The sequence below is a fragment of the Trichosurus vulpecula genome, chromosome 4 (assembly GCF_011100635.1).
Source record: "Trichosurus vulpecula isolate mTriVul1 chromosome 4, mTriVul1.pri, whole genome shotgun sequence".
Lineage (NCBI taxonomy): Eukaryota > Metazoa > Chordata > Mammalia > Diprotodontia > Phalangeridae > Trichosurus > Trichosurus vulpecula.
Genome location: NC_050576.1, coordinates 132,519,327 through 132,540,407, shown reverse-complemented (window position 1 = coordinate 132,540,407; position 21,081 = coordinate 132,519,327). Strand labels below are relative to the sequence as shown.

At 42.6% G+C, this 21,081-nt stretch overlaps 1 protein-coding gene across 2 annotated transcripts in view; it reads right to left on the bottom strand.

The window, feature by feature from the left end:
- COQ8A (coenzyme Q8A) overlaps positions 1–14,901 on the bottom strand; it is a 71,827-nt gene extending 56,926 nt beyond the window's left edge. Inside the window, exons 1-2 of one of the 2 annotated variants that reach the window (XM_036755436.1) lie at positions 14,712–14,832; positions 6,155–6,196 (exon numbers count right to left, since the gene is read on the bottom strand). The gene's annotated coding sequence lies outside the window, so the exon portion shown is untranslated. Of the gene's footprint in view, positions 1–6,154; positions 6,197–14,711 lie in introns of both variants that reach the window. The other variant, XM_036755435.1, reaches the window with a different exon arrangement.
- Between the last annotated feature and the right edge of the window lie 6,180 nt (positions 14,902–21,081).

Below are 21,081 nucleotides of genomic sequence, written 5' to 3'. Positions count from 1 at the left end.
GAAGCTTACATTCTAACGGGAGAGACGTACTTATAAAAAGCATGTGCAGCATAAAATGTAAAATGAATAAAGAGAAATTCATGCACAGTACTTAAACACAAGGTGGTTTAGCATTTGGAGGAGATGAGGAAAAGCTTCATTCAGAAGATCAAAGACATCTTTATCCCCAAAATAACTGGATGAGAGGAATTCTATCTTCTTTATGTTACTATATAATCTCTAGGAAAGTAATGTGATACAGCAGACTTGAACCCAGCTCTACTAATGTACAATCTTGAAAAGGTCACATAATCTCTCTTCACAAGATCATTGAGAAGGTCAAATGAAAGAAGGTATATAAAGCACTTTGTAAACTCTCAAGCACAATATAAAGTGTGAGCTGTAATTATTACCCAGTACTTATCAACAGAGAACCAAGGGTCTCTAAGTCTCCTCTAGGGAATCACCCTGCTCTTCAGACAAAGTCTCAGGGGATGAGAACTGGGAAAAGGGAGAAACCAAAATATCCCACCTCTGCCCTACCCTCCCTTCTTTTCTTCTCCCCGCCCCCAATTCCCAATCACTCCTCTTTTCTCTCTCTCTCTCTTCCCCTTTCTCCTCTTCCTCCTCCCATCCCCTCCCCTTTCTCCTGGGAGTACTTAGCTTATGGACCACTTTAGCAGCCTGTAGCATTTGCCTATTTCCAAATGCTCACACTGAAGACTTAGCAATCGGCAGTTCGAGCCAGCTTTTTCATACAACTACTAAAAGTCTGCATTTCTTCTTTTAAAGTCTATTTGTCCATCTCCTTTGACCACTTATCTATAGACAAATGGTAGACTGTAGAGTTCAGGGCATTCCAAAAGCCTTGATGCAGTTTTAAGCCATTAACGACTGCACTAAGACTTACGGGACACTGTATTTGTATCAATTCCAAAGATATCTTGGAAACCAAGCTTACATCTGAGATTTCTGAGGTAAAGACTTTCCTCCATTATTTTCCTAGTTTCTCTTCTAATACTTGCTAATTTGCCATTTCTGTACAAAAACTTTCATTTTTATACAATCTAATTTCTCTTTTGTGCTCCCTACCTCTAAATTTAATCACAAATTTGACCTCTAACTACAGTTCTAAACACACCTCCTTCTGTGGTTCCCCTTTTTTTTTTTCACAAAGTGACTTTTAACATTTAGGTTGTTCAACCATAGAGGGCTTACTGTGCAGTAAGAAATGGAAAATACTGATCTAAACGCATCTTCCTCGTCAGGTTGCTTTCCAGTTTTCTCAACCGTTCTTTTAAAAATGAAGTCCATCTCTCTATACTTTGGCAAACATTAAGTTACTGTATTTGATTGCTGCTATGTCCTGATTACCTAGTCTGTTCCCCTGATCTATTCTCCTACTTTTTAGCCAGTATCCTTTTTGATTGCTTTATACTACAGCTTGCCATCTAATAATGCTAAGACATTTTCATTTCTAATTTCCTTTTATTAAGGGGATCTGTTCTGTGAAGTTTGGATTCAGTCAAAGGGCCACACTTGAGGACCTAGAGGGCCACATGCGGCCTTGAGGCTACAGGTTCCCCACTCCTGGACTCCAGGCTGTCAATGTAACTATCAAGCACCTTGAGCAATGTGCCAGTGGTTCTCTAAGGAGTATTCTAAGTAAAGCATTACATAACCTACAAATGGGGTAATTTTGTGTCTTTGCAGTCAGTATTTATAATTTATTATTCCTCCCCCCTTTTTTTATTGCTACAGCTAAAATTTATATGACATAAATCAACTAATGGGAGAAGAGGAGGGATCACTGTACCACCCCTGTACTTAATGGGAAAATTTCCCGTGTTTTTCCATGGTAAATGCTAGCTTCTGGTCTTAGAAGAATTTTTTTTGATCATCTATCATTTGGATCATATTAAGATAAAGGGTCCTTGCATGCCTCTATCTTACAGAGTTTTTAACCTAAATGAGTAGTGCATTTTGTCAAATATTTTGTGTATGTAGTGATATAATCACGGTTTTTGTTATTCGTTCTGCTAATTTTCCTAATGAACCATATTCATGTCCGTTATCACAAAATTTAATTGTAATGAAGTGTTTTAATGTACTTTTACATACTGTTAAAATTACATTTAAAATTTTTACAACGGTATTAGTGATGTTGGTTTATAATTCATCTCTTTTTAATATATTCCTTGTGTCTGTATTAGCACTATAATTGTTTCATAAAAGTTTGACAGAGCATCTTCTTTATTATTGAGAACAATTTTGTAGCATATGTATTAATTTTTTAAATGTTCAATACAATTTCTAAATTTGGTTTAGAGTATTTTTTTGATAATTCATTTATAGATTGATTCCCTTCTGGTGTTAAGATGTTTAGTATCTCTATTTCTTGTTATGTTTATTTGAAGCTTTATTTATATATGCTCTGTATAATGCTCTTCCATTTCCTTTAGAAATTCTCATTTTCATAGGTGTTAAGTAATTTCTAATTTTTTAAAACATTCCCCACTATTCATTGTAAACTTACCTCATTTATTTTTTATTTTTATAATCTGATTGTCCTCTCTTTGGGAATCTAATCAGTGTCTTATTAATTTTGTAAATAGCTATCAATTCAAATCTCTAATTTCAATTTTCTCTTTCTCCTTTAATTTTCAAGACTTCTTTTGTGCTTGTTTCAAAGTTAATCTATTAACTTTACAATCTCTAATTCTATGTTTAATTAATCTTTTTTTTCTATTTTTGTTAGTATGTTTTCAAAAATTAACATTTTCCTGTGAGGACTACTTTCACTATGTTCCATAAATTTGTGTGTGCTATCTCACAGTTATCATTCTTTTTAAAATTATTATTTTTATGATCGGTTTCTTGTCCCATTAAGTATTTAGGGCATTTCTTAGTCTCCATTTGGGTCTGTACGTTTTATTTATTATTAAGTTATGGTCTACAGATGTTTTTCTGACTTTTTAAGTACTAGAACATAAAGCATTTTGTAATGCTAAGACTCATGGGTATTCTTTAATATTCACATTCAGAAATCACCTCAGGTCTTTCAGCTCCAATTTTCCAGCAACCTGCTCACCGCTATTATTTTCCTTCTTGATTATACTTCTGTTGGCTTTATCTAGCTTAGAAGGGTGAATATTCAAGCCTCCCATGATTACTACCTGAATATTACTGTCTCTTCTGTGCTGTTAGCGTACATATATTTGGTAATGACGTTGTTTCGTTGTCTATGGTACTTTTAAACATGTAGATTTTGGGGGGTAAATGTGTAAATTTACCAACTTTAATTGTTGTCTTGCCTGAAATCATAATGGTACTGCCTGCTTTTCAGAATTTGCTTGGGGCAAGATTCATTTTATTCCAGAACCTCATTTTCAGTATGTATCTGTACCTTTTCAATGTTTTTCTTTAATGCAACAAATTGTCAGGCTTTGGGTTTTTTATTCATTCTTTCATTTTCTCCGTCATTTTAATTGAGAAGTTTAAACCATTCACGTGAAAGGTTATAAGTGTTAAAACTATACTTTCTAATTTGATCCTGGTCTCCTTCCATGGATTCTGAAACTCCCAACCCAACTCAATACCAATTTTTTTTAGTTTCCTTTAGTTTAGATTATGGACATTCTTTTTCTCTCCCTCCCATACATAAAGAAAGATATCATTTCCTCCCCGTTCCTCACCCCATATAATCTCTTAGTTTGAGTAACATTGGTTTATTGTGTCCCTTTCCCAGAATTATTAAATTCAGTGGGAGACAGTGGGGCTGAGGGGGAGGTGGAAATGCTGTATCTTAAATAATGGGGCCCAGTCCTTTCCTTCACCATATTATATTTATGTATATCAAAATTTTTATTTTATCAAAAATGAATAAGATACTGACTTTTCTTAATATATCTTGGCTGCCTGTGTTATTTTTTTTAACTGTATAATCCTAATGACAGTATATGCTCCCTCCATACTTGTTTGTAAGCCTACTCTATTGCCCAACTCCTCAGCTAGATGCCCCTATAGACCCAGAAATTCCCACCCCTGGATGAGTAGTCTTCGAAATACAACCCCTTTTCAGAAAAGTTCTCCTTAAAGTGACTTGTTTTAAGTTCCCAATGAACTACCTGTCACTCCTCTCTCAAAAAAATCCAAGTCAAGTGTCAGTTGTTCTAAATTCTCCACTCCCGTTTGTCTTACTGATTTCTTCTTTGAGTTCTGGTTTCCAGCCTTGTTTCTTTTATTTGTCCTTTTAATTCTTTTATTGCTCTTCAGAAATATTCAGGAGGTTCATGTCATGGGGGAGGGGGGAGAGAGACAACCGTAACATGCTCCCCTTCCTTAGAGATTTCTTTGTCCACTTCCCTCAACCTGTAATACTCATTCATCAGGTTGGCTTTATATGTAGCTTGTTTGCTCATTACAGCCACCTTATCAAGACTCTCTGCTGTTTTTCTGTGAAGTACTTCCTATATTTGCCCTTCTTTCCAGAAGTCCTTCTCCCTTCTGTACTAGCAGAACTGAAGCAGACCCAGCACTGTTGAATGCTCCCCATTCACAGCTGCCCAGACCACTTGGGTTGGACTAATTCTATGACCTCCTTCCACTGTGGGCTGGGTCACTACTGAGGGAAGACTCAATCCACAGGCAGACTTACAGCCCGCTTTTCATCCGACCTTCTGCCATAAGCCCCTTCCCTTTTCTAAAGTAACAGGCTCCATGTTCCTGGGTTCTTCCCTCAGGCAGTAACCTACTTGGTTCAATCCAGACCCCTAAGACTAGTTATATTCATGCACCTCAACCCACAAAAGTATGGGAAGTGGGCAGGAGAGTCTAGCTGATAACAATACTCAGTAGAGAAAAGGCTAGACATAATCACAACCACACAGAGTTTGGGGCATGGAGCCAGGGAACCAGTCCCTGGGGGAACACTGGGCACACCTAGGAGGAGCAAATGGATAAGGCAACTCTGTAGTAACAAACTACCTTATGGTAACTTGCTTCCTTTAGTTTCTTCTTGCTTTTAATGGGCACATTTCTTTTTGTTTTGAGGTGGTAAAAGAGAACTGGTTTAAAAGGAACTTTCTCAATCCATAATTTTGCCAAAAGACTACCAACTCCATTTTACAAATGAGGAAACTGAGGCTAGTGACTAAGCCTAAGAGCTTTAAAAACCAATCACTGAGACTATATCCCGGATTAGGGGAAACACAGAAGGCATATAAAGAAATCAGACAGTCACACACACCAGAGTACTTATCACACATACAAACATATTCCCACATCTCTTCACCCATGTCAGAAAGGCAGAATACCATGTCTGAAAGTACCCTGGGCAAGCACTGATCCCTCTGCATCCTTTTTATACTATATTGAAAAGGGGGAAAGACTCAGCCACAGGGGATACTCAAAGGCAGCATTCTCCATCCCCAATAAAGCAAGATTCCAAAAGCACTAGTGCCAATTAGTCAACAAGGCATTATTAAGCGCCTAATAGTGCCAGGCATTATGCTAAGTGCTGTGGAAACAAAGAAAGGCCAAAGACAGTCCCTGCTCGATCTCTTGCTTAGGAAGATCTACTTTGAAAGACTCTCAACAAGAAAAAAGTGGTGTCGTCTCTATGAAGAGTTTGCTTTAAAAAGCTACACGTTAAAGCTTCACTTTCTTCGTTTGTTTGCTGTAAGGAAGGATTATTGGAAAACGATTACACTAACAAAACAAAAAAAAATAAAAATAAAAAGTCTACACAAGTTCTCCCTCAGGCCCAGACAATAGAGAAAAATAAAGACCAAAGATTCCACCATAGATGTGACCTTGAGATTTGCTGCACAGCAGACATGACCTTGAGATTTGCTCCCTTCTGTCCCTGGCATCAATGTAAAGTTTTCAGGAAGGAATGAAAAGAAACAGGAACAGAAGACACAGTTGTTTCTCAAAAGGAAAATTTACACCCTGCTTATTAAGTCTGGACTGCAAGTCTGAACATGAACGGTACAGGTAATCTGAACTATAATAAGGTAATCAGCTATGGTTTTATCTAATGTTCTAATGTGGTAAACATGCCAAAGAGCAAGAGTTACTACTTCTTTAAAAACTACAGAAGGACTTGAAATGTTTGCTAAAAAGTCCAGTCAAACAGTAACCACCTATGAGTTACAAGGCAATTTATTCATACCTTCACCCTCCTTTGAGCCAGGAATGATGCCAATGGGAAAACCTGCCAAGAAGCAATGAAATTCTAGTGTTAACAACACCCTCTTTGGATTTTAACTTTAAACGACTCTAACCTTTCACAGGAATTTTCTCAAACCAAAAAATAAAACTTGGGGAGCATGAGCAGGGCAGGGAGGTCAATCAGCCATCTCCTGGATAACAGAATAGCAATCAATGTATGCTCTCCATAAAAGAAGGTGGGGAATTAGAAGAGTAAAAACTACAAAAATCAGAGTTTGCAAATTAGTACAATATGCCATCCTTTGCATACATGAGTGCTAATCTTCCCTTGCCTCCACAGGGAAAGAAGGAAGAGGAGCTATTTAGGATTAAACAACCTGCTAAAACAGTTCTCAAACTAGGGTCTCAGGGACCACTTTCAGGGGGTCTCTGCAAAGCCAAAACTATTTTCATAATAACACTAGGACTTTACTTCCATTTTTCACTCTCATTCTCTTGTGAGTGCAGGGTGGAGTATTCCAGAAGCCAACTGTGAATTAAAGATTTATCTGTGAACATCTCATCTCATCTGCAGAATTGTAATTTTGCCTTAGAAATGAACAAGTTTATAGATGCGGTTGGATTTGCTATATTTCTTATATTTCTATGATAACAGCACAGATCTCCTTTTATGTGAATGCTTGGCAGCAATTAAAATGGTGCTCAAATACTAAAAGCACTGAATAACTTTTTTGAATCTGATAGTTTACTCTGGAATAGCAGTATTAACATTTGCACTGATGGTACAAAAGCAATGTGCAATTTACATCTGCCTCTTTTCTCACTAAATTTTTTTAAAAGTATGGTTAGTTTCCCCATAAAATGTCATTTATGTTAACAGGTAGTAGGTTTGTTGCTTTAAATTAATTAATATTTCAAAATTTTTATCAGTTTTAATTTCTAACGCACTAAGTATTGATAGAGACAACCCTCATAAACAAAACCTCTTTAAGGTCTTAAATGACTTTTAAGTGTAAGGGACCAAAAAGTTTTGAGTACCACTGTGCTACAGAGTAATTGCTTTAACCACAAGCATGATGACCTTGGCCTCTCTGGACGTACAAGTCTAATCAACACCTACAGGACTAGAGTTTAGGAGAGAGGGTTAAGATGACCCCAATTCTGACAAAACCAAAGGAATTCTGCCCTCTGTATATACTGTTCAGAGTGCAAAGGTACAGAGCTTTGGAGCCAGGATAAGAGCCCAGGCTGACAGCTGGAAAGAACCATGGGGATCACCAAAGCAGGAGAACTGGAGAGGGAAGAGACAAGGGATGACAATAACTCAAAGCTGAAGGGCCAGGAGGGAGAAAGCAATGAGTCAAACTCCACTAGGCCCCTGTGCCAAGTGATAAAATGAAATGTCAAAAAGGCACAACTGACCACAGGCTACTCTGACATCTTTAGCTTTCTGGTCAATCACAACCCACGCGCTGCTTAAGGTCTCTTTTTAGAGGCAAAGGGAAAGCTCTCCATAGCTACCCAATCCCCACTTATTCGCTCTCATCATGCCCCTCTACTCATAGCCAGTCTCCAGGCAAACACAAACAGCTTAGGCTCTCCTGCCTCTACACGTTTGGCTGGCCGTTCATCCCAGCACCTTCCATCTACGATATCCTCCCTGCCAACTCTATGTCTTGGAATCCAACCCATTCTTCAAGTACCACCTCTAATATTCTTTTCTCCTGGAAGCCTTGGCCGATCACCTCCACTCTCCTCCTGCCCCCATCTAGAAGAGAACAAATGAACAACCAATCAGAACCAATCAATTCTGGCAAATAAGACAGTGCTTTTAGGGGTTCTGTTTGAGGCTAGAAGCACCTAGACCAAGTCTAACCTTGCAGTTTTTTGAGATTTGGATCAGGCCACTTCAATGCGGAGCTGATGGAAAGGAGCTGAGAATGATTTTCCAGTGCTTTAACATGGGGTCACAACTAGCAAGGCAGAGCAGTGTAATGGCTACAGCTCTGGTCTCAAAGCCAGCGAGACCTAGGCTTAAATCTCACCCCTGACAGATACTGGCTTGTGTCTCTGGGCAAGTCACTCATCCTGTAGCACCTTCAGACAACTCTAAGACTCTATGTTGCAGAGCAGGTGAGACTATGCATTATTAGAGGAAATCCATTACCGGGAAATCATAGGTTTGGTCAAAAAAATGTATAGAGTATGAGAAAAACTAGATGTAAATATATTCTTCTTGAGTCCTCTGAACAGGTGGGAATAAATACTCCATTCTCCAGTTTCTGAAATAAAGAAGTTTATATAAGGCAGGTTAGTGGTATAATGGATAGAATGCAGGGCCTAGAGTCAAGAGGACTGGAGTTCAAATCCAGCCTCAGACACTTACCAGTTGTAGGACCCTGAGTAAGTCACTTAACCCTGTGTATCAGTAGTTAAGGTGGGACTTTTTCTTTTACTGTTTTCTCCTTTGGAGCACTTATTTGATCAAGCGCCCTTCATGAGTCTGGCCTTTGCTTCTTTGATTAAATCAGGAGTCTTGGATGACCTCCTTACTTCAAGGGAAAGCCTAGTTTAAGTGGGTTTGAGTCGCATGTTGTGACGCCCTTTGACCCTGAACAGGGTATATAAACTCAGAGGTTGGCGCTTTTTCCTTTGGGGCTCTCACTCACTGGAAGGGTGTTGTGTGACTTGAAGAGACTCTGCACAGCTGTTGTTAAAAGGGGTGCCCCCCCTATAAACCCAGATGCTGATGTTTCCCTGGTCTGTTTATATTGTCTCTGTAATTTGTTTGTATTGCTCTGAAGCTCAGGGTGCTGGCTTTTCCTCTTGAACTAAGTAAATGATACATGTATGTTTGATTAAAGTGAGATTGTTAACCCCTTAAAGTTGATCTCCTTAGTAAAGCAGATCAAAAGAACCTGTGCTGACAGCTCTTGTTGCTGGTCTTGTTGGGTCTGATACCCCACAACAGCTGTTAGCCACACTGTTGTTATAGCCTATTTGCCTCAGTTTCCTGATCTGTAGAAGGAAATAACAAACCACTCCAGTATCTTTGCCAAGAAAAGCCCAAATAAGGTCATGAAGAGTCAGGCACAACTCAAACCACTCAACAAGAAATACATGGATGTGGCTAAACAAATCACCAGACTTTACAGATGAGCCTGGACCACAGACCTAAAATAGTGCTTTGCACTCTGGGATGATTAACGAAAAAATATCTGTTGACTGATGGACAGGCACTTATCAGGTCCATTTTAGGCTTAGAGAAATCCCTAATCCAGGCTTTCCTGGCAAAGGTTATATTTTAAGAGGACTATCCTGCCTCTATTATCGGACAAAGAAACTAGACACCCTGTAGGCGGGTGATCAGTCTTAATTCTGTACAGAGAAAAAGAATCAGGGTAGCTTCTTCAGCCCTCTCCACTCACCCCCTCCTACCTCTCCCTGGGAGAAATGTTTTGTGAAGTTCTTAAGTGGTATTTTACGGGAACACTGGCACTCTTTTCAAGGCTACAATCAAATCAAGACACTTCTAACTGCACATGGCTCTTGTTTCAGCTGGCAACAAAAATGACTTCATGGTCCGGGCTCCCCATGGAAAGTTTTTCTGCTATGTCTGGAGTGTCCCAATAATAGATTCTTCGGCCCGCCACTCTGCCACCCACCCCCTCCACCTCCACCCCCACCCCCACACACAGGGGAAAAAAGCCTCTCCTCTCCCAGCTGAAGCTGGTCAAGAATGGGGCATTCAACTAACCTAACATGAAAACCCTCAATAAACAGTGAAAGGATTAATATGCTCCAAGGAAATTGTGGATAGGGTATGTACCTGTTTCTTGTGCAAGCATGGTATAACTATATCCATTCAACATATGAGTGCTAGTTACTGTGGTGGTGGTGGTGATGGTGACGGTGATGGTGATGATGATGGTGGTGGTGATGATAAAAAATTGAGGTCCAGAGGAGGGAAATAAAGAGCAAAGACAAGAGTTGGCTCCAAAACTATTCTTCCCACTACCCCACAATCTAATTACATCAGCCAGAAGCATCAGGCTGTCTGGATTTCATATGTGCCACCATCCAGCCCCAGCGGACTCCTGACAAGCTATGCTTATGGGGGTATATAACAGCTACAGATTTTCTTCTGACTGACCTTGGTTTTGGAAAACACAGTCTGGCCTTTGCCCTCTTCAGACAAAGCCTGGCCCCCCTCCCCGCCACAGCAACCCCACCAACTGGGGAGCCAAAGAGTAGAAAGCCAGGATGGTTAATTCATTTATAGATAACTGAGAGATAACAGGACATTTTCTACCAGCACTGACTTAAACAGCTAATACTACCCACTTGACCCTGTTCACATATACTGTTCCCTAGCAGTGAGTGTTAAGACTGTAATATCCTTTGGGAGAGAGAACAGTTATACATTACTTTGTATATTATCTATATACTTCACTCAAAGGAAACAGAACACTCTTGCAGCCCACAGGTGCTCAATAAAAACTTTAAAATACATATATTTGTGTGTGTGTATATATATATGCACTATATATTATATGCATTATATATGTATATATAGATATATAAGCTTTGGTTTCCATTGACAAGTACAGGCATACTTGAAACAAAAGGAGAGATTTCCATGACAGTACACTACCCCTCCCCACCAAAGGATGTGCGTGCTGACTTTCCCCACTGTCCTCCATTTTGTGATCCCTCCTGACCTTCCTTATTCTGCATATAATATGGATATATTCATATTATTATTTAGCTACAGAAGGACAGCTAACATAGTTAGCACGTAGTTCTTTCGGTTCTCCTTTCTTCCCTCTATGCCATTCAAATCTTCCCAAGCTTCTCTGATTCAGTAAAGACAGAATGAATCCTCCTAGTTATCACAGCTGGAGAACTGGTCACTTACTCATTATAAGTACAAAATTCTGTGAGAGAAATTCAACAACCCCCCTACCCTTGTTCTTCCCATTGAGGACCCCCTGGGAAACCTTATAAAGATTGCCCATCCTGTCAAACACAGAAATGATTCTCCTTTCCCTATGGGTCAAACCCTAAGCTAGCTGATGTGCCAGGGTACCTATCCTCCTCAGAGCAACAGCATCCTCATTACTAGAGAGGACATTCACCCTGTGCCAGAGAACACAGGGAAAGCCTCACAACGTGTCTGTTTCAATGGCCACAATAACATAAGCAAAACCAACACAGGAAGATGAACTCAGACTAACTTGTAAGGATCAATCTTGACCCAGGGGAACGGATGAAAAAAGACACTTCTCTCATCTCAGAGATGGTGCCCTATGTTGCTTACACTGTCAGATGCTGTGGCAATTGGTTTTGCCTTAATTGTTTTTCTTTCTTACAAGGAAGAAGGGTAGGGCAGAAATTTGAGGGCTGGAAATACTGGAGTATAAAAAGCAAAAAGCATCAGCAAAGTTTTTTTTAAAAAGGTCCTTCTGACAGCAGCAGCCATTTCCCTTCTCCTGCTGGCTGGGGAGCCAGCGAGGCAAAAACAGAACTACAGTTGGGTCACTTTAAGCCCCAGAAAGGGGACTGGGTCTACCACTGCACAGTACAGCCAAGTGGTCAAAACCCTACATTGCTTTCACCCACTTCACCTGGTACAAAGTCACAGTTGCAACCTAAGTTCGAGGTCCTACCCAAGGGCACTTTCCAGATATTTCCAGACTGCAGAGGTCAACACCTAGTCCTCTCATCTTTCACTCTCTTCAGCTAGCCTCCAATAGTTCTTGGAAAGGTTCCTTGAAGGCTTGAGAAAAAACATTGTAATTGATTAGAGAAATGCAAATTAACAACTCTGAGGTATCACCTCACACCTATCAGGTTGACTAACATGACAATACAGGAAAATTATAAATGTTGGAGAAGCTGTGGGAAAATTGGAACACTAATGCATTGTTGGTGGAGTTGTAAACAGATTCAACCATTCTGGAGAGAAATTTGGAACTATTCCCAAAGGCCTACAAAACTGAGCATACCCTTGGATCAAGCAATACCACTACTAGGTCTGTATCCCAAAGAGATCATAAAAAAGGGAAAAAGACCCACATGTCCAAAAATATTTATAACAGCTCTTTTTGTGGTGGCAAAGAATTGGAAATTGAGGGGATGCCCATCAATTGGGGAATGGCCGAACAAAGTTGTGGTATATGAATGTAATGGAATACTACTGTTCTTCTGTAAGAAATGATGAGCAGGCAGATTTCAGAAAAACCTGGAAAAACTTACATCAACTGATGCTGAGTGAAGTGAGCAGAACCAGGAGAACATTGTACACAGTAACAGCAACACTGCGCTATGACCAACTATGATGGACTTAACTCTTCTCAACAATGCAATAATCTAAGACAATTCCAAAAGACTCATGATGGAAAATGCTGTCCACACCCAGAGAAAGAACTACGGAGCTTCAATGCAGATCAAAGCATAGTAGCTTCTCTTTTTTTTTTTTCTCTTTCTCGTAGTTTTTCCTTTTTGTTCTGATTCTTCTTCCACAACTTGACTAAGGTGGAAATACGTTTAATATGATTGTACATGTATAGCCTGTATCAAATTACACGCCATTTTGGGGAGGTAGGAAGAGAGGAAAGGGGAAAAAAATTTAGAACTCAAAAATCTTATAAAATGAATGCTGAAAACCTTAAATTTATTTTTAAGAAAAACATCAATAAAACATTTATTTAATAAAAAAAAAAGAAAGAGAAAGCATTATAAAGTAGAATGGCACGAAAGAAGAACAGTGGACTGGGGAATCAGGGTACCTGGGTTCAAATCCCAGCTCTGCCACTTACTACTTGTATATGCCAGCCAAGTCAAATCCTCTGGGGCTAAGCTTCCTCTTTTGTAAAATAAGAGAGCTGGATTATGATAGGGTTTGCTAACCTGAATTCCGTGAACTTTTTTTTTCCAAAATTTTTTGGTAGCTATTTCGATATAATTGGTTTCCTTTTTTATGCTATGAAATTTATTTTAAATATTTAACAACATATTGATATTTTAAATTTTTAAAATCATACTCTGAGAAAGAGCTGACCTATAGGTTTCACCAGACTGCCCAAGAGGTCCATGACACACAAAAAAAGTAAGAAGCATGGACTAGATGAAATCCCTTCTATCTATAAATCTATGATCCTAAGTGGGTGCAAGGACAACTGACCTTCTCACTTATTTTGCAGGATACACAAGGGAGGATAAGTCAACAATAAATGTAACTGTTATCTACTGTTCATTTTCTTTCCTCCTGTTTCTTAAGACTTAAAGTGTTCCAGGCTCTTGGTTTAACCAGTGAGGAGTAATTTGTCTCCACAGTCACCTTGCTCTTCCTCCTCTCCAAGAAGGGATATTCCTGCTACAGTCTGAGTAAGCCTCTCAATCCACTGCCAGCTCAGCCTGTCCTTTCACAGAATGACAACCAGCAGGTTGGCATGAAGGCATTTTCAAGTCCTCTGGCAAGAAAGAAGCCCTGACATTCACTCTTTCCTAGTTCTTCAACCATGCATTTTAAGGGGCGGCTAGGTAGCCCAGTGGATAGAGCAATGCCTCCAAAAAACAAATAAGCAAAAAAAAAAAAATCAAGCATTTAAGCATACATATTTATATAGCTCTCAAAGCATGCTTTGCCCCTATGAGGAAGGCGGGGCAAACGTTTCCACTTTACAGACTGAGAGATTACGCATTCTGCCCAGGGTTAATACAACTAGCAAGCCTCAGGGCCAGTGTTCTCCTAATCCCAAATTCTGGGACCAGTTCTTAAACCACATTGTCAGATGATGGGCCAAAGAGAATAGAAGACCGGTCTAAGTCTACATGATCGAAGAGTGCCAACTGCCAGGCGTGCCCTCCTGCCAGAAATCCATGCGACAGGATAGAACGGGAAGTGTGTACAATGGCAAAGTTAGTTGTGAGGGTGTGGATAAGGCGTGGGCATGGCTCTCGCGTGGAGGGCAGCTCCCACATCCACCAAACATCACTAGACCGAAGACAGAATACTGGTACTTTTTTTCCCCTGGGGAGCCCCTTCCGCCCGGGCTAACCCACCTGGGGCTGGGCTTCACCTGTTCAAACTCGACAGGGCGCCTCTCTGAAGGGCCTGAAGGTGAGAAGCTAGACCCGGGGCCTGGGGCCAGAGAGCTCAAGAATAAAGAGAATCTGGAAAGGGGAGTGAGCAAACAGGGAGCCCCCGGCACCGACCACGGGGGTGCGGGGGAGGAATGACAACGCCTGGGCTTGCTCAAGAACCAGGGCTGCAGCGCGCGGTGGCTCCAGAAGCTCCAGGGCTGGGGCTCGGGCATCCTCACCGCTGCCAGCTGCGCTCCGCTCCCACGGACAAGACCCACTGGAGGCCCCGGGAAGGAGGCGGCACCGGCAGCCGGGTCCTGGGCACCAGGGGGAAACACACGCCAGAGGGGGCGGGAGGGGCTCGGAGGCTGCGGAGGCTGTGAAGGCTGCGGAGGCTGTGAAGGCTGCGGCGGGGGCTCTCCTTTTCCTCCGGCGGTGCATGCGGCAAGCGTACGGGGCTGCAGCCTTACCTGGGACTGGGGATAGGGTCGGCAGCCCGCCTCCGCCTCCTGCAGCCGCGCACCAGCCCGCGCACGGTCTCCCTCCCGCTCAGCACTGCGGATTCAGCACGCGCTCGGGCTATGTTTACCAACTCACCAGCCGCGCCGCGCGAGACCCTGGGGCGGCCGTAAGCACCGCCCCTCGGGGTCGCTCCGATTGGCTGCGCCGCTTCCTCCTTCGGAACGTGGACCCGGACAGTCGCACGAGCCGCAGCGTAGAGGAACCCTGCGAGCCCCGAGTCGCGAGCCGTGCGCCGAGCCCGGGCTCCTGAGCCAATCAGGAGCGAGAACGAAGAGGCGCGAAGGCCAATGGGAGGCAGCTCTTCTTGAGCCGCTCCTAGCCCCTCCCCCCACGCTCATCCCTCCTCCCTCCTCGCTTGTAAATATAGTTAGGCCGTTTGCACCATGCAAGGGTTGGGCCTGTCCTTGCAGGGCCGGGAGGGGGGGTGTGGGGGCGGGGCACATCTCGCTGCCTTGGGCCTTTACCGTTCTCTTCCTGGCAGGAAATGTTGCAAACGGCCTCACTCGCCAGACCTCCCTCAAGGCCAGGCCTCAGGGAAGTGGGGGAAGGAGGTGCAGGCAACTCCCCGGGAGGCTGGGAATCTCTCGGCCTCTCTGTCAATCTCTCTGTCTCTTTCCCTCCCCTCCTCCGTCCCATTCTTTCTCCTCCCCCACCTCGCCACCCCCTCCTCATCCCTGTCCTTTTCCCCTTTCAGCATACCGCGGCGCCCTTTCACGCTCCAGGATCCAATGTAAAGTTCTCAGCCCTTCCGCGCCTGTCCCACCCCTACCATGTCGGCTTGCAGCCCTCGCGGCCTTTCTCCCAACTCCCAGGTTGTCCCCCGCGCCCGCGAGGCTCTTCCTCATCAGCTGGGTCTCCTAGCTTGCTTCCAGCCTCAGCGCAAACATCCCACTCTGCGCAGGAAGCGATGCCCTGGACCACAGGGCCTTCCGCCTGTGGATTTCCTCCAGTTTATCCCGTCCGTCCCTCCGCACTTAGCGTCGTCTTCCCCACTGGAGTGTGAGCTCCTTGAGGGCAGGAACTGCCTTTCTCTGTATCCCCAGAACTTAGCACCGCGTCTGGCCCGGAGGAAGCCCAGAAATGCTTGTTGACTGGCTAACTGACCTGTATTTACAAAACAAAAAGGCGAGAGCCGGGCGCTGCACCGGCCGTCTGTCCGCTTGTCCGTCGTTAACTTCCCACGGCTTCCTTTGACCTCCTCTCCCTTTGCTACTCTCATTGTGTGAATGGACGAGTGTTCTGTTTGACCCCAAAATGGGGCGATGGATTAGTTCTTCCTACAGCATCAAACCGGGAAAACAAATGATGACAAGGTCCTTGACCTGAGACTCCTTTCTTAGAAACAGGCTGTGCAAAGACAGCAGCAGGTGCAGGGACTGACCAGTGGGGCTGGAACAGCGAAGGACAGGAGCGGAGAGATGACCCACATGTATCCATCAGAACGTCGCGTGTGTGATCTCTGCCTTTAACCTCGGTTCACACGGACCTGCGCCTGCACTGGAAAAGGCCCCTCGCAGAAGGTGGGATTTGAGCGGATTCTTCAGAGAAGCCAGAAGGTGGAGAGGAGATGGTCGTTTTCAGTAGCGTCTGACTTTTGGTGTGACCCCATTTGGGGTTTTCTTGTCAAAGATTCTAGAGTGCTTTGCCGTTTCCTTCTCCAGACTGTTTTACAGATGGGGAAACTGAGGCAAGGAGGCACTTGTGTTCGGGATCACAAAGCTAGTGTCCAAGGCCAGATTTGAACTCCTGAAGATGTCTTCCCGATTCCAAGCCCGCTGCCCCATCGGCTTCATCACCCAGCTGCCCCAAGGAGATGAGGAGGGAGAGCATTTCAGAGGAGAGCAGTAGTGAAGAGGAATAGAGTCTGCTTGGTACTTTCTTCTCCCACTTACTGTTAACCCCTTCCATCACCTTCTGTTTCTCAACCTCAGAACTCCATCACCTAGTTCGTATAGGTTCACTAAATAAGGCCACCTTTAAGAACTCTGGGCCCATCTAGGCCCATCTTGCTGTGTAGTAAGGAGCCAGCCATAGGAAGCGCCCTGGGGTATGGAGCCAGCGAGTGGCTGTTGGTTCAGGGGTGCTCCAGGCTACCCATGAACCTGGAATTCCACAAACCTGAATTTAGAGTAACTGCTGTTTAAAGTATTTCCTGTTAATCTCCCACTGCACCCTCATTAAGTATTAAATGACTTTTAAGAGGTTGGTGCTGTGTTAGTGAGTTTGTGAGTTATCAAATATGTTTAAATGATAAACGTATTTGTGTGCTTTTTCTCTACTACAAGCCTACATCATTGCCTTATTGTGGTGTAGAGGTGACCCTGGATTCTGGATTTCACAGAAGAAAAATCAGTATCATTGAAATTCACTTGCACAATCACTGAAATACCCTTCCCACTAGCTGAAAATCTTTCAAGTTAACTACATTAGAGGACTAGCTGGCAGAAGCTCACCACTGGGAGGAGAGATACCGGGTATAGATAGATCTACCTCACTTAGCTGTCAGTATGTCAGTAAGCATTTATTTACTGCTTGCTAAGTGCCAGGCATTGAACCAAGAGCCCAAGATACAAAGAAAGGCAAAAGACAGTTTCTACTTTCAAGGAGTTCACAATGTAATAGAGGAGACGACATACAAATAAATACAAAGCAAGATTTATACAAGATAAATAGGAAATAATCAGCAGAGGGAAGGCACTAACATTAAGGGGGATCAGGAAAGTAAAAAGGCAAAATTTCGATAAAAGGTAAGATTTTAGCTGAGATTTGAAGAAAACCAGAGAAGCCAGGAGGTAGGCTTTGCAAATCCTGAAAGGTTAGCAACAATTGAGTTATTGTTACTACGCACAGGATCTTTCTTCAAGCTCATGAACATCTCCGAAACTTGGTCCAGTGGTCAGCTTTGTGCTATGCTGTCTTCATCCCAATATCATTGGAAGAGCACTCACATTCAAAAGGCTAGCTCTGCCATTAACTGGTGATGTGATCTTCACCCCCGAGGTCCCCTCCGGCTCTAAACAATAATGAAAATAGTAATAAATAATTAGCACTTATCTATCACTTTAAGGTTTGCAAAGTACTTTACAAATTTTCTTATTTTGTCCTCAGAACAACTCTGGAGAGTGCTATTATCATCCTCATTTTATAGATGAGGAAACAGTCTGAGAGAGGTGAAGTGACTTGGCCAGTAATATATGAGGAAGGATTTGAACTCAGATCTTTCAGACTCCAAGTCCAGCAGCTATGCACTTTATCCAGTATCCAGCCACATAACTGCCTCTAAATACATGATCCCGTGATCATGGTTCTGGTTAGCTTTTCTGGATTGTCATTTCCTCTATAAATGAGAGAGATTGACCAGAGAACCTCAACCGGCATTATTTCAGCTCCAGTATTATGCATTCTATAAAATCTGAAGATTGAGGAACTAACACCATTTTCATTTTTGTTTTCGATGTGTGATAAGCAAACCTGGATGTAGACAGACTGAGCAGGCCCAGCAAGAGACATGCACCAGTTTCAGAATTCAGCAGGCACCAGGGCCAATACACAAAAATTTGAGAAAGAAGGTTCGTTTCCTCCAAGAGTAATTGCCTCCTGAAATACTGAATTTTGAAAACCCAACACAAACAGATCATATCCTTGAGGGCTAAGGATACAGCCTACTCAGCCATCCACTGACCAAGCTCTGAGGAAAGCCCAGCCCGGGCTGTGACTTGATGGACTGCAAAACCCAAGAAGGTAAGACTAATCCCGGTACAATGAGAAGTGATGAGCACATAAAAGAATTTAGTGGTCTGAACCTGGGAACATCCCAGCACAACCCACGAACAAACTCTGTTTTCTATGTTATTTCTTCAGAATTCATGGCCTTTTATCAGAGCTAGCATTTAAACCCAAGTTCTTTGGATGCCAAGTCCAGTGTTCTTAATAGTTCATGGTGATTGAATAAACAGCAATCCAGAAAAAGCTTTCCTCATGACACACCTGTGGAACAGCACAAAAAAAATTATTTTACAGATGAGAAACAGGCTCAGAAAGTTTAGATGACTCATACACAGGTCATGAATGGTAAAATCAAGACTTGGATGGAGACAGAAGTGAACAGAATGAGAAGAAGAGACAAAGATTTGTCCAATTTGTCTGGAACATACAGTACCTGAAGGGGAGGAACTCTAGAAAATTTTATAAAGGTAGGGTGGGGCCAGAGATGGTGCTGCATACTAGGATCAGGAGTTTATACTTAAAAAAAAAGAGACAATGGGAAGCTACTGAAAGCTAGCAAAATGGCAGCCACACTGGCATACCCAGGATGGCTGCTAGTACAGGGTCTTAGATCTGCTTTACTAAGGAAAGCAACTTAAAAGGGGTCAATGATCTTCAGTTACATAGGAAAAATACAAAGAGAAATAAAGACCAACAGACAGGGTTCTACCACCTGAATCAAAGCTTTATATCCACCACTGAATCAAGAGAGCCTTTACCTTTGAGGAGTCAGGGAAGCTCTGAACATATGGACACTCAGAGTCTTGACCAGGAAATCATAACATCTTTCTCATAAGCAAACCCCAAAAGCAAAAGCTTCCCTCTCACAATATATACTCTTTAAGCTGATAGTCTCAGAGCCAGAAGGAAGCCACAACCCGACTCATTGCCTAATTAGCTAGTTAACAGAAGATGTGCAAGCCCTCCTATAAGCAAGCTTCCCTTCAATGGATCCACATGAGGCCTATTAATGGACGGGGAAGATCTTACACTCCCCATTAATATTAAAGCTAACAAGCCTTTAAGCCCAACCTTTAGGCAGAGTATAGCTTATATGATGTCACTGAACACATTCAAGGTTCGCCTTCACTATCATAAAATACTTATCTTTCCAGCTTTCTCTCTTACCCGTCACTTACATTCAGCTAAATGGGGCACTCAGTGTTCTCTGAAAGCATCCTAGGCTTTCCCAATAGCATGGCTGTGCTTATGCTATCCCTCCTACCTGAAATAGCCTTCTCTCCAGAGAGCCCTTTCCCCCACAATCAACATCTACCAAAATCTTAGACATTCTTCAATGCCCAGCTAAAACATCCCTCTCCCTGCCCAATCCCATAAAGCCTTCCCTGACCAGCTAGCAACCTGTCCCTCCTCTCAAATGTTCTAGCAGCTTAATATTACCACTTTGCACATTTGGCCTTGTCTCATAGTCATTTGTGTACATATCACCTCCCTTTCTAGACTATAAGCTACTTGAGAAAAGAAGGCCTATCCATTATGTCCCTTTATACAGGGTGGGGACATAAATATTTTTTGAATTAACTAATTAATGCATTATGAACAAGTACATGCCTAGCTGTGTGAACTAGACTATGTGGGTGCTGTAGAAAAACTGGGAGAAGGCCACAAAGATTTATAAAGCACTCCCTGCCAGGCACTGTGCTAAGCATCAGGGATACAAATATAAGGGGGAAAAACAGTTCTTGCCCTCAAGGAGCTTATGTTCTCACAGGGAAAGACAACGTAAAGGGAGTATTTGATAGAAGGTAGGGGGCCCGGAGGGTCATGAAGGTTGGACTACCCAAAATAGAGGCTCCAGGAAAAACTCACTAATAGAAGAAGGGGGACAGCATGGTGGAGGGATACTGCAGGGTAAGAAAGCCAAAGGGACAGTTGGATGTTCCAGGATATAGGAAACCCCAGATACTGAGCAATGTGGTAAAGTGGTCCGTCCTTGTGTTCAAGATTTTGTCAATTCTAGCACTAAGTTCTTTGGCATGTGTTATGTTTGATTCTGCTGTTCTTCCCAAATTTATCTTCCTGAGAGCTATCTCTACTTCTGAGTGGCCTATCAGAAATTAAGGTTCCAAGGTCCAAATGTTCCTCTGTCACTGATGACGGAAATAGCCTAGCACCAGGGGCATCTCTCTCTCCCAGATATAACATGCAGAATAACATCCAGGCCAGCTTCATAATGCTGTGTGGGTCCGCATCCATACAAAACAATAGCTCATAAGCCCTCATAAATGTGTTTACTTTCCCTCCAGTCAGCCAGAGGTTACAATTCATTCAAACTAAAGACATTTAAAGAAATAGCAAGCAAGCAAGAAACATTAAGTGCCTACTATGTGCCAGGCACTGTGCTAGGTGCTAGGGATACAGAAGAATAGTAAAAATAAATAATGAATAAAATAAATAAAAATAGAATATTAATAACTACTGAGCCACACGTCTGCTCTTTGATCTATATAAAATCTATATGAGAATGGCCAATCATCCCCTCGTTCTCTAATCCCCAGACTCTCTCTACTGTGCCTATTGGTTTCTTTCCTA